At 35.3% G+C, this 4814-nt stretch overlaps 1 pseudogene; it reads left to right on the top strand.

The window, feature by feature from the left end:
• Nucleotides 1-2728: 2728 nt before the first annotated feature.
• On the top strand, nucleotides 2729-3366 carry LOC143888893 (uncharacterized; annotated as a pseudogene).
• Nucleotides 3367-4814: the final 1448 nt, after the last annotated feature.

Raw genomic sequence — 4814 nt, 5'->3', positions numbered from 1 at the left:
TAACAAAAGCTTAACAGAAAAACATAAAGATGTATTCAGCTGCATAGAAACTCAATAGAAACCTGTAAGAGATCACGTAAAACATAAACTGTGATGGTCCTAACTTGCAAAATGGGGCCCTCATAGAACTAACGCCACAATTGTGACCAAAATAAGTGGGCCGAATATATGGTTTACAATCTACAGTTCAAAATAAGAAAACTACTACCATCAAAAGAAGAAAATGGCCATGTGTAGACACCCCATTTTGACCGTACCCTAAATCTCACTTGTTTGAGCAAAATCTAACTAAACCAATGTTGTAAAACTCCAAATTTCACCCCAAGGTAGGTTAGGGTCCCAGCAAAGTCCCTGCAAAATTTCGTCGAAATCCGAACGCGTTTGCCTAGCGAACGAGTCGAGCAAAGTCGTAGTGCAAGTTCAGAGAAGGGGGGCGAATTATCCTGGATGGTGCCGAGCTTGGGCCGAATAGGACAAAAGTTACGAGCGCGCCATATCAAAAACCGCGTGCCCATCAAGTTTTGTTCCAATATCAATTTCCCATTTTTATTATAAATTCGGTTTAAGCTCATTTTAAAAAGAAAAAAGAGGAAGAAATCAGATCTGCAGAGAGAGAGTGAGAGGGAAAAAGGGATCTCAGCCTAAATCTTCTTCACCGACGATTCTCTCGCCGGATTCCGGCCGGAATTCGATCGGTGATTTCACATTCTTCTAATTTTTCATTAGTCCTTTCCCCTATACCAGCATCATTGAATTTCTCTTCATTTACCTTGTCTGAAACCCTACTTCATTATAGATTTACCTTTAGAACCCTAACTCCGGTCATCTTCTCCGACCAGATCCTTGAGATTCCAGCTAATATTTTGATCGATCATTCTTCTCCACTCGGATTTGTCCTTTTCTATTTCGTTTGAGCTCAAATCTTGATTTTCACTATATCAAAACCCTTGGCCATAGCTCATCTTCATTTAGGTTTAGAAAATCCTCACTCTATAATTCTGATCGGTGCAATTTCCAGTGAATCTCATGAAGTCCGGCACCTCACCTACTAGCCTCCATTTCATCTTCTCTGAAACCCTAGCTTTGCTAAAATCTTAGATCCGGTTATTCTTAGTTAGGATCAATCGAAATCTGTGCCAGATTCTTATCTTAGGCAAGGCAAATTTCAAATTCATCATTTTCAGAAGGAAATAAGAGAAGGATTTGCTAATTTCAGCAGATTCAAAGCTCAGGTTGAGATTCGGCAAGATTTAGCTTTGGCAAAATCATCCTTGTTGATCGTTCTTCAATTTCTTCCGTATCAAATTTTAAATTTGACTTTTAATAGAGTGTGTGGAATCGTTCCAGGTAAGTTCTTTTATTTGATTTATTCCAATAGCTCGAATCTGTTCTATTAAGCTTTTATTATTATAGATCTGTATTTTCTCTGTTAGTATTTAGGCTAATATGTTCTATCGTTTCTTCGATTTAAATTTGATTTCATAAGTTCAGGTTTTTATTGATAATGTGTTGATTTATAGTGAGCTTCTTTATATTCTAAACAAGTTTTGTTCATATAAGGACATTAATGGTCCTGATATTGTAGTAAAGGTATTTAGCCTTCATCTTGTGAGTGAAATCACTAAGATTTTTCTTGAAGTTATTGTGATAATAAAAGACTAGATGAAGAAAGTATACGCATAATCCCTGGTTTGAGTAGATATTTGTATTTGTTGATCTGTGAAGATTGGAATCATTCTTTCATAATATGTATGAGTCGTTTAACTATTGGTAGAATATGCTAAGGCTTATTTTGGCTGTAAAATATTCTTTTCAGATTATACCTTCAGATATGGTTGAGCTTAACTTATTTCATTGTATTGTACACCTTAACTGTCAATGTTTATATTATCATGATGAAGACTGTTTGCTAAAAAAAATATAAAAATAAAAATAATAGAGTAAGATGATCGAACGTCATGTATATAACTGATTATAATAGATAAAAGATTGGCAAAGTATATGCTATTGTTTTAGAGGAATGATGCATCAGTTCATGCATCAGTTCATGCATTAGTTCATGTAGTTGCACATCAGTTCAAAGGTTATTTGCATCAGTCCATGTGATAACGTAGTTATGTAGATATTTTATTTATTTTTTTAATGACCATTCATGACAAATATATTTGTTTTGTTGACATATTTCAGCTTGCTCCACGAAATGATGATCACTTTAGTTGTTTCAGTTTCCAGACCTGAAAGACAACTTGTTTGTAAACTCCTGAAAGGCAACTTGTTTGTAAACTATTCATGTTTTGACTGTCTTTTAAAATGCTCCTTTGATTACTATTTGATTTTATAATTTAGGACTGTTTGCATATTGAATTTAATCTTGGGGTTTACATTGCTGGTTGAGATAATGAGATCTGTTAGGTTACTTATAACTGTTGTTGATTGATACAAATGTTTGATTCATTATTTCCTTTATAGTTCAACCAAGAGGATTTAAGAATTTGGATTCTACTTAATCTAATCTCTACAATTCTAGATATGGATTACTGAGAGATTTATTTTTCCTTCTTGATTTTATTTAGGACTGATCTTGATATGATCATGTTTGTGTAAATGCCCAAATTTAGTTGCTTTACAAGCAAAGGGGGTAAGGAAAAACTGAGAAGAAGAAAAACCCAGAGAAGGCAAAGGAGAATCTTTTCTTTTTCTTCACCTTTTTTCTGCAGTCTACAGAGAGATGTCTGTAGAAACCTTACCACTTCTAATTTCAGTTCAGCTCAATTATCTCATCACTCATCCCCTCTCTCCATCCAGGTTGATCAGATATGGTCTGGTTGCAAAACTTCTCCTTATTCTGACCGGTTCAGTTTGCTGATCCCATTCTGCCTAGATTATATAAAATAGGATATAATATACAATGCACAGTACCCTTTGGCTGCTCTAGATATCATATTTGCACTGGAAAATGATAGCTTTCATCCCCTTCCTATGTCTGGTGAGGGGGAAGGCAGAATTTAGACAATCAAGAGCAGTTTGTGTGATTGGAATAACAAAGACCCCACAAGGTTATTATCACTCATTCATGAACTAAAGGATCTTTGCATAGCTTATCAGAGGAAGCGTGTTGTGGAACTTGATGATGAGAGATTGAAGTTTGAAATTAGTACCATTCTCTCTAGGGAGAGAATTGAATTGTGTATGGTTTCAGGTTCTGAAAAGCTAGAGGAAGTGAGATTCGCTGTCCTTTTACTGGACATGGACTTAAACAAACTGGTACATAGGTGCCCCTGGAGACATCATCAAAAGATCTACCTACAGATCATATTTCCAGTCATCAGAAAATATTCTTCAGCCCTCATACCCCATCCCATTTGATAGGCACAGCCCCATCCCATTTAATATTTACAACCCTCATGCCCCATTTGATATGTGCAGCCCTTTTTCCCTTGATATTAGAAAAAACTTGGAGTTCCTTTACCTCTGAAGCTTTTGTATGTACTCTGGAATTTTTGCCCATTGAGAGAATTCTCTTTTATTTCCCCTAATATCCAGTTTCAGTTTGTTCTGAATTGGGTAAGCTAGGCTGTGCTACTCCTAAGCTTGTTGAAGACTCTTATTTATTATCCAGAATAATAAAAAAAAAGGTTTTTAATTTATTTCAGTTTTACGAATATAAAATGATAGAGTATGATGTGAAATTGGAGTTTAAATGATATAAACTAATCTGTTGTTTTAATAAGAAAGTAAATTGCCCAGTGAAATGGTTGAATGTTTGATAAATAATAAGAAGTGCATTTTAATTTTTTTTAGAACTGCCTTGTTTAAAAAAAAGAAGATGGTAAATGGATTTTGCTTTAATACTTTTTTTATCTTTTGGTAAATATTACAATGCATTAAGACCTCATGTATTTGGAATTGTTTAAATCAGTATCTTAGGAGCTGGTTATTGCTTGTTATTCTAATATAGTGTTGTATAATGTGAGGATATTTCTTATGATAATGAGCAGATATCAAGATATATGTGTGAGTATAAAGGTGAATAATTTAACTTCATGTAGATAAAATTGATGTGATTAGCTAGGCTAAATGATGAAATGATTTGCTTATTAAAATAGAGATAACTTTATTTTTTTTAGGAAATGTAAGAATATCCAGGTTAACTCTATTCAAATCTCATCTTCTCGCATCTATTTGGGGAGATTATTCAAGTTTCTTTTAATAGGATCACCTCTACTAAGGTAAAGACTAACTTAGTCTTTAGATAGTTGGCCTTTCTTTCATTGCAGGGGCGATGAAGGCGATAGCCCAAGCCCATTCATAGGGGACTCGCTTAGTCCAAGTAGCACTCCCCTCATTTATTTTTAAGACTTGCCCAGTCTTTTGTATCCTTTAAAACATAAAATCCTTCTCATTGCCAGGGCAATGAAAGAGATATCTAGAGCCCCTGTTTAGGGAGACAGGCTATGTCTCGTGCAGAGAGTCGTACTCTTTAAGAGACAGGCTTTGTCTCATTAGTGAGTCGCACATAGGAGGCTTGCTTAGCCTCAACATTAGAAACTCCCTCATTAGTTGAGGATCAATTTGATCTGATAGTTACCCTAACCTTTCATCATTGCAAGGGCAATGGTAAGGTTATTTGGAGCCCATCTTTGTGTTTAGGAGACTTGCCCAGTCTCATTAACACCTCCTTTTATCTCCTTTTCTTTAGGAGACTAGCCTAGTCTCATTTGCATTCCCTTTTTGGGGTTGTGCACTAGGAGTCAATTTGTCAGGAGTCTGTCCTATCATCTTAGGGGTTAGATTTCTTTCCAACCTCTCATCGT

Source organism: Tasmannia lanceolata, unplaced genomic scaffold, assembly GCF_043159265.1.
Source record: "Tasmannia lanceolata isolate RefF3 unplaced genomic scaffold, GAP_Taslan_0.1 ptg000012l, whole genome shotgun sequence".
NCBI classification, from domain to species: domain Eukaryota; kingdom Viridiplantae; phylum Streptophyta; class Magnoliopsida; order Canellales; family Winteraceae; genus Tasmannia; species Tasmannia lanceolata.
Note: the sequence above shows the minus strand (reverse complement) of the source record. Positions and strands in the feature narration are given on the sequence as shown.